The sequence below is a fragment of the Lissotriton helveticus genome, chromosome 7 (assembly GCF_964261635.1).
Source record: "Lissotriton helveticus chromosome 7, aLisHel1.1, whole genome shotgun sequence".
Classification (NCBI taxonomy): Eukaryota; Metazoa; Chordata; class Amphibia; order Caudata; family Salamandridae; genus Lissotriton; species Lissotriton helveticus.
In genome coordinates, this window is record NC_136068.1 from 1,541,555,545 (window position 1) to 1,541,565,081 (window position 9,537).

Here is a 9,537-nt window from a genome sequence, read left to right on the forward strand (position 1 = left end):
TTCTAGGTTGGAACACTATAATTAGGATCTACCGGGTGGCACCATTCTACGTGATGGATGCCCCCATATATATTCTTTCACTCACATATATTCCTTTTCTGGTCCTGAAGTAGCGCCGAGGATCTCGGCCTGAGACCACTACAGGGCACAAAACATGTTGACCAAAGAAATAAAAAACTCCCACCACACATATTTAAACCTGGTTATCTAGGGCCATTATAACCCTTTAGAAGCCTTAACCTTCCATTTTTTTTACTTTTGACAGAGGAATTCATCTATTAAATTGACTCAGCATTGATATCCTCTAGCCATTTTTATACTCACTCACTACCCCATGAGCACTACCTCACACGCATCATACAGCGAGAATTTAAAAGATCTCTGCAAAAGTGACCTTTTGGAGGACCACTGGGCATTGCAGAGCCGGTCTGACGAGGAGCAACCACCCTATGATGAAGCATGACATCCCTTAGGATGTGTGAGGACAACAAATAAGAGTCCTACTGACTCTTCCTCCCATTCCCACGACTGGTTCTTTTTCCTCCAGGAACAGTGACCCCTCGCTTTGGTCTATTCTGACGATAGTTGGACAGACTGGTAGACATCTGCCTGTTATATACGGTGATGATTTTTAATCATTTAAAGTCTTACACATCGGGGGCTTGGTTTGGTCAGCCCCCGTGGTTCCCATATAATGCGGGCACTGACGTGAGCACACTCTCTTTTGCCTGCCTCTGCTGCGATGACAGACAGACTGTCGAAAACACCCCAAACTCAGCAAAACTGTCACAACATCAGCCTCCACTGTAAATTGTGTATGCATAATACTATTTTTTTATCCTTCATATCGCTTTCCTACCCCTCAACGGTTTAAATTGTACTTACATAATTGAAATATTTCTTTATAAGTCACGAGGTCCTATACACCTCTAATCTAAAAAATTGTGAGTGCATAAATTTCTGTGTCGTATTTCTGTACTACGCCACGTGCTTAGACCTCTATTATTATCAATTGTGCGTCCATGATAGTATTTTTTTTCTGCGCCACAAGGCCGTCCCAGGCCTTTATTAACTTATTGATCTTCCTTTGTTTGCTGGAGCTGCAACAGTCTTAACTACGGAATATTAAGAACCCACATTAAAATTCACTTTTGATAGTAGTTACGCAACTCAGTTTACGATGACTAATCAAAACGTCCCTTTGTTTCCTTCAGCAAACATCCTTCAGAAGCATCTATGGCCTATCGAGCAACAGCAATGGAATTCTCTGCAACTTATTGAAAATACTTTGACGTATAGAAGCAGAGTTCAAGTCGAGTGATAAACTCCGGTGGCCGCACTCTTTATAAAAGGTAAGCAGAGCAGCCTAGATCTACAAAGCATTCATAGCAATGCATTAGAAATAAGTCGCCATAACGGGTGTCAGTAACGCAGTAGGCACTTCCATATAGACACCACTTGAACGCGGCACTATAACAAGTAAAATGTACCAGATACACTGCACTCGTAAAACTGTATTGTAACTTTTATTTATGAAAGGAGAGAGGGCCATACCATCAAACCTTGGCAACAGAATTATCGCCACTTTATCGGCAGGAAAGTGGCGATAATGGGTTTGATAATATACTCTATGGAATTCCAATCGAAGCTCTTGTTAGATGTGAAGGACATCTGACATGAGCTTCGATTGGAATTCCATAGAGCATATTATCAAACCCATTATCGCCACTTTAGCGACACTTTCCTGCCGATAAAGTGGCAATAATTTTTGTCGTCCAAGCTTGATATTATGGCCCAGAGTGCGTAGTGTACAGCAGCTTCTCTGTAAAATGTATATTTACCTCCGAGCAGTGACAACAGATAGGTTACAACAGTCTGACAAACAGATCATCAACCTTATTACGCCACTTTTGAGTCACTTTTAACATGGGTAAAGTGATGCAAGGAGCTAGTAAATCTATGTCTGGTTCAACAAAAAATCTCAACTCCAGACACAGTTTTAATGTTGTTTTCTCTCTCTCTCACTCTCTATGACATCATTTCTCTATCTCTCTTAAACTTAGACACTGCTGTCTACTTGGACATGTAGAAGATCAGCCCACCTGAAGTTGTAAACTCCACTTCCTAATGTGTTTGGCGCAAGGTTTACACAACGGTAAGCACAGAGGCCTAGGTCTACAAATCCTTCATAGGAATGCATTAGAAATAATTCGGAATAACGGGCATCAGTAACGCAGTAGGCACTTCCATATAGACAACACTTAAACGCGGCACTATAACAAGTAAAATGTACCAGGTACACTGCATTCGTAAAACTGTAGTGTTAGCTTTATTTGTGAAGCAAGAGAGGGCCATATTATCAACCCTTGGCGACAAAATTACCGCCACTTTATCGGCAGCAAACTGCCGCTAAAGTGGCCATAATAGGTTTGATAATATGCTCTATGGAATTCCAATTGAAGCTGATGTTAGATGTGAAGGACATCTCACATGAGCTTCGATTGGAAATCCATAGAGCATATTGTCAAACCCATTATCGCCACTTTAGCTACACTTTCCTGCCGATAAAGTGGCAATAATTTTTGTCGCCAAAGGCTTGATATTATGGCCCAGAGTGCGTAGTGTACAGCAGCTTCTCTGTAAAATGTATAATTACCTCTGAGCAGTGACAACAGATAGGTTACAACAGTCTGACAAACAGATCATCAACCTTATTACGCCATTTTTGAGTCACTTTAACATGGGTAAAGTGATGCAAGGAGCTAGTAAATCTACGTCTGGTTCAACAAAAAATCTCAACTCCAGACTCAGCGACACAGTTTTAATGTTGTTTTCTCTCTCTCTCACTCTCTATGACATCATTTCTCTATCTCTCTTAAACTTAGACACTGCTGTCTACTTGGACGTGTAGAAGATCAGCCCACCTGAAGTTGTCAACTCCACTTCCTAATGTGTTTGGCGCAAAGTTTACACAACGGTAAGCACAGAGGCCTAGATCTACAAATCCGTCATAGGAATTCATTTGAAATAATTCGGCATAACGGGCGTCAGTAACGCAGTAGGCACTTCAATATAGACACCACTTCAACGCGGCACTATAACAAGTAAAATGTACCAGGTACATTGCACTCGTAAAACTGTAGTGTTAGCTTTATTTGTGAAATGAGAGAGGGCCATATTATCAACCCTTGGTGACAAAATTATCGCCACATTATCGGCAGCAAACTGCCGCTAACGTGGCCATAATAGGTTTGATAATATGCTCTGTGGAATTCCAATCGAAGCTGATGTTAGATGTGAAGGACATCTGACATGAGCTTCGATTGGAATTCCATAGAGCATATTATCAAACCCATTATCGCCACGTTAGCGACACTTTCTTGCCGATAAAGTGGCAATAATTTTTGTCGCCAAAGGCGAGATATTATGGCCCAGAGTGCGTAGTGTACAGCAGCTACTCTGTAAAATGTATAATTACCTCAGAGCAGTGACAACAGATAGGTTACAACAGTCTGACAAACAGATCATCAACCTTATTACGCCACTTTTGAGTCACTTTTTAACATGGGTAAAGTGATGCAAGGAGCTAGTAAATCTACCTCTGGTTCAACAAAAAATCTCAACTCCAGACTCTGCGACACAGTTTTAATGTTGTTTTCTCCCTCTCTCACTCTCTGTGACATCATTTCTCTATCTCTCTTAAACTTAGACACTGCTTTCTACTTGGACATGTAGAGGATCAGCCCACCTGAAGTTGTCCATCCCAGTGGCTGCAGTGTTTGGCCGCAAGCTTTATACAACGGTAAGCACAGAGGCCTAGATCTACAAATCCTTCATAGGAATGCATTAGAAATAAGTTACCATAACGGGCGTCAGTAACGCAATAGGCGCTTCCATATAGACAACACTTGAACGCGGCACTATAACAGAACAGGAATATATGAGTCACACTGCACACGTAAAACTGTAAAGTTACCACAACTTGTAATGCTTCAGCTCATTTACTCACATCTACATTATTCTAAACTCTAATTTTCTTTTTTCTTTTGCAGATTACCAATCGGACACCTTTTGGAATCCATTTCACAATTTCTTTATAACATTGTTTAACTTATTTTGCCAGTTCTAATATAGTTATAATTCAGTTTCATTTATATTTATTGTTTAATAAAAGTCAATTAAAAAAACTACATACTTCTTTTATTTTGTGGGGGAGGGGTATGACGGTCCACAATAAAAATAATGTTGGAATACTATAGTAAGATATTCAAGACTAGGATTGAAAACTACTGAGTTCTAACTAACTGATATAATAAATACAACGGTGAGAAACTACTAAAATGGAGGTGGACGGAGTACGTAATCAACGTTTGGCGCCTCGGCACTACCTTTCAAATAAATATATAAAAAATATGACTATTAATATTGTACAAAAGTACAGCACCGGATGAATCACACGAACCGGGAAAAGAAAGCGACAGATTTACTAACTGATATAAACAAAGGTTTGCTTGTTGAACTTGAAGAAAAAAACGTGAACTTCGAAACGACGCCGAGCATGCGAAGAGAGTACAACTGCTACACCAAAAAAAAAGGAAAGCTTTACATACAAAAGGCGATACATTATCGCCGCTTTTATCGACAGGAAACTGCAGATAAAGCAGCGATAATGTGCTTGATAATAGGCCCTTGAAACTTCCCATAGCAGCCCAGGTTCTGATCCGAACCTAGGCTGCTATGGTTATTTACAAGTACATATTGTCAAGCCCATTATCTCCGCTTTAACGGCAGTTTCCTGCCAATAAATGCGACGATAATGTATCGCCTTTTGTTGACAATATGGACCATTGCTCTTTTTTTTCACCAGTAAACTTAGATGCATATTATCAAGGACCGGTGTTAAAATGATCGCAGTTTTATTGGCAAGAAACTGCTGATAAAACGGCGATAATGAGCTTCATAATACGGCCATGTTATTTCCCATAGAACCCCATGTTAGCACCAGAACATAGGCTTCTATGGGAATTTACAAGGACAAATTATCAAGCCCACCCTCCCAACATTAATAAAAAACTCCATGTAGTCTAGTTAAATGTGGGGGCGACAGGCACACTGCAAGTTTGGGTGGCTTTTTAGTCTAACGCAGGGGTGCAGGGTGGGGGGCTTTGTAAGGGGATGTTGGGGGGGGGTGGGAGGTTCTGTTGGGGTGTGTGTATGTTTTCTTGCAAGGTACTGTATCCTTAAATCGTTTCATCGAGGTGTTGAGTTCTTACTGGGGTTGGATTTTCTTTCTTCTTCGGGATAGGGGTTAGAGGGCTGAAACTAATGAGTTGGAATGTGAATGGGCTGGGGGATAGTATAAAACGTGGGGTGGTGTTGCAATTGTTGGAACGTCTCTCCCCTGATGTGGTCCTTCTTCAAGAGACGCACTTGATTGGTAATACTTGTCATGCTATGAATAGGAGGGGTTATCGTCTGGTTGCACATGCTGGGTTTTCCTCCGGCTCTAGAGGGGTTGGAATCCTCATTAAGAATTCTCTCCCACTGGAGATAGACTCCGTTGTTCTTGATGATAGAGGGCGCTACGTCACTCTTACGGGAAGATGGGAGGGCCGCACCCTCTCTCTGGTCTCGGTTTATGTCCCCCCTGGCCTGCAATCATCTACTTTCGCGGACCTGGGGCGGATCGTCCTGGCTCTCCCTGAGGGCTCATTGTTTCTGGGTGGTGATTTTAACGCAGTAGTTTCCGGGGTGGTCGATCGACACCCGCCCAGAGATCTAAAGGGATCACAGAACTGGCTCCATGGATTCGTTGACACTTTGAGTCTAGTAGATTGTTGCAGGTTGTTACATCCTACTCAACGGCAGTATACATTTCATTCGGGCGCCCACGGTAGCCTCTCCAGGATCAACTATGTTTCGGTACCGGCGCCGCAGGCTCCTTCTGTCACTGAGGTCAAGCATTTGGCTCGGGGAACTTCAGATCATTCTCCAATATGGCTGCTGATGGATTTAGACACCGGGTCCGAGGGCCGGGTTACCCCGATTAATCCTTGGTATTTCCGAAACCCTACAACTCGCGCTGCCCTGGTTAAATCTCTTGAACTGTATTTTTTGGAAAACGAGGGTTCTGTTTCATCTGTGGTATCGCTTTGGGAGGCTTTCAAGACCGTCCTTAGGGGTCAGGCCCTGTCGTTGATAGCGGGTGCTAAGAAACGGAGAGATGAGGAGGTGGTTAGGCTTGAAACAGAGATCGCTGACATGGAGCTTGACCTGGAGCGGGGGTCACCTGTGCTAAGACCCATGTTTTGCGACTCAAACAACTTGAGTATAGGACATTGGTTACCGACGCGGCTAAGGCCATGAGTAGGGAGCAGCAGGGACGTCTGTATGACGTGGGCGACAAAGCTGGTAAATTGATTGCGTGGCTGGATAAGAAAGATCGAGCTAATCGGGTGGTGCCTGTGATTAAGACAGATGCTGGTGTTCGGATCTCTGACCCTACGGAGATAGCTCAGTGTTTTGCAGATCACTTCAAATCTGTGTACTCCTCGGTGTCTGACAGACCGGAGGAGGACTCACATCTATTATTGCGAGATATTGCATTACCGCGTCTCTCTGACATTGATAGAGACCAAATGGACGCCCCTATAACACCTGATGAAGTAGCACTTGCGATTCGCTCCTTGCGTTCGGGGAAAGCAATGGGTCCGAATGGCCTGCCTATCGAACTTTACAAGTTGCGCCCTGACAAGATGGCTCCCTATCTCCGGGATATGTTTCTGAAGTCTCGGGAATGTGGCTCTCTCCCCCGTGATCAGCATTTAGCGACTATTGTGGTGATTCATAAGGAAGGGAAGCCGAGAGATAAGTGTGCGTCGTATCGACCTATATCCCTTTTAAATGCGGAACCTAAGATCCTTGCGAAAGTATTGGCTAACTGACTGATCACGGTAATTAGCGACTTGATACATCCGGATCAATCCGGTTTTATCCCGCATAGAAATACTGCCCTGAATCTTAGGCGACTGCACGGTGTTCTCGCGAGAGCTGCAACGCTGCGTGAGCCGGCCATCTTGGCGTCGTTGGATGCCACGATGGCTTTCGATACTGTGGAATGGCCGTATTTATGGGCCGCATTGGTTAAGTTTGGGTTTGGACCCGGTTTTATCGGATGGGTGCGGCTGCTCTACGAGGACCCCCTCGCGCAAATTGTTGTGAATGGCCGTGTCTCGGCTCCGTTTAGTCTTGGGAGGGGCACTCGTCAGGGTTGTCCTCTGTCGCCGCTCTTATTCCCTCTAGTTCTTGAACCCCTCGCTGCGTGGATCCGGTGGGAGCCCTCGATGAAGAGTATTCGGTGGGCCCCGGAGTTTGAAGATCGCATCTCGCTTTATGCAGATGATATCTTATTGTATTTGACTTCGCCCCGGAAATACCTGATAGTTTTGTGCGATGTTTTGAATTCATTCGGCAGAAACTCGGGTCTAATCATTAACTGGCCCAAATCCTATCTTTATGTCCTTTCAGGTGATGCCCCTCTTCTCCCAAATAATTGTCCCATCCAGATAGCACACAGGGGGTTTAAATTCCCCGGTATCTACATTTCATTGGACCTCACGACTCGGTATGAGCATAACCTCCTCCCTCCCATGTCTAGATTGAAACAAGATGTCGCAGGTTGGCGTAAGCTTCCGCTTTCACCGTTGGATCGTGCGGCTCTTTTTAAAATGATGTCTCTGCCTCGTTTTCTCTATGCACTCCAAAACACTCTTGATGTCGTTCCAGCCAGCTATTTCCGTGCAGTCGAGGGTCTTCAAAGTAAGCTGATTTGGGATGGTAGACCTCGTATTACACTTGCTAAATTGACGCTCCCATGGTATGACGGGGGGATCGCTCTCCCTGATATAAAACGTTACTATTGGGCGTCTCAATTGGGGGCCATCAATCATGCTACGTATGGTCCCGAATTGAACCCTGCCTTTGCAATGGATAGATGGCTGTTACCTGGGGGTAACTATTACAGGGCACTATATTCTAGATCGGTGATCAGGGACTTGTGGGGACCTACCAAGACGGCAGTGCGTCTGTGGCGAGATGCAACTAGTTCGATGGGGTGGAAAGACCGCTTGACCCGGGCGACCCCGCTCTTTGGCTCGGATAAACTGGGTAAACTGTGGAAGACCAAGGGATTTGATAAGTGGGATCTCATCGGTATCAGTAAGGTGGGAGACCTCTGGGTGAAGGGCCAGATTAAATCGTTTGAACTGCTCAAGAAGGAGTATGAACTAGCTGATTCAGAGTACTTTCATTACGCACACGTTCGACATGCTTTGAGGTCGGTCTTTCCAGTGGGGGGGGGGGTAATTCCGGAGTCGTCCCCGCTCGAAGATAGATTGTTAGACGGTCATGTGCCCGATAGTACTATTTCCTTGCTCCATAAAAAACTAATAAATTATAGGTCGGATCTTTTTTTTTTTGCAGAGTTTTATATAGCGCGAACTAGAACCGAACCGAATCAGTTATCAGAGCGCTTTACATAGCACCAGTTACGTTACATGAGGACACACTTTCATTTTTTTAGGCACGGGAGATTAAGTGATTTGCCCAGAATCACAGGGTTTTTTTTGGCGTCGTTACCGAGACTCGAACCCAGATCCTCAGGTCCGAGGACGAGCGCCTTAGCCGTTAGGCCAACCTCTCTCCTTTTGCATCTTCGTGACTTGTGGACCCGTGACGGCCTTGAACTGGATGACGAGGACTGGCAATCTGCGATCTCCTCTCCCAAGGAGGTTGCGATACCAGCTCGACTCAGACTGGTTCAACTTAAGATTCTTCACAGGGTATATGTCACGGGCCCCCGATTAGTACACATGGGTCTTTCTGAAGAGGGTTTGTGCAGACGAGGATGCGGCCAGGTGGGGACATTTCTTCATATTATCTGGCAATGTCGTGAGGTTGCCGCCTACTGGAGTGGGGTACATGATGTGATGAAGGACGTAACGGGGGTTGCCCTTCTACCAGAGGCTAGGCGATGTCTATTGAATGTCTGGGAACCCACGGATTATAACGCAGCCCAGACACAATGGGCGACCCTGGGGGCCATGATCGCCAAGCGCGATATTGCTCAATTGTGGGGATCCCAAAAGTTATCTACAGTTGCATTATGGAAGGAAAATATGTATTGGTGCATGTTCCGAGAAAAAACAGTGTATTTGGCCCGGGGTCGGCCCCGGAAGTGGTGTAGAATATGGGGACCCTGGAATGCCTACCATGGAGATATTTGTGCACCGCCTATTGCAAATAACACTGATGTCCCACCTTCCCCCTGACCACACATTCTGACTGCTTATTTATATGTGTATTGAATTTCTTTTTTGTCCTCCCCCCTTCCACCTTTCATGTATGGATCGCTGATTTATTTGTAATGACTTTTTCTTCCCCATTTGAATTGACACTTTGTGTAATATATTCTTTACCTTGCTGTTCTTATATTTTCAATAAAAAGAAATATAAAAAAAAAAATCTCCAGACAATGCA

The 9,537-nt window shown here is 44.5% G+C and overlaps 1 long non-coding RNA gene across 1 annotated transcript; it reads left to right on the top strand.

Moving 5' to 3' along the window:
• The first annotated feature begins 1,113 nt into the window (after nt 1–1,113).
• Nucleotides 1,114–4,121, top strand: LOC144767529 (uncharacterized). Its single transcript, XR_013598243.1, has 5 exons — nt 1,114–1,352; nt 2,064–2,155; nt 2,886–2,977; nt 3,710–3,802; nt 4,053–4,121. It is a non-coding gene; the product is annotated as an uncharacterized LOC144767529 (long non-coding RNA).
• The last annotated feature ends 5,416 nt before the right edge of the window (nt 4,122–9,537 follow it).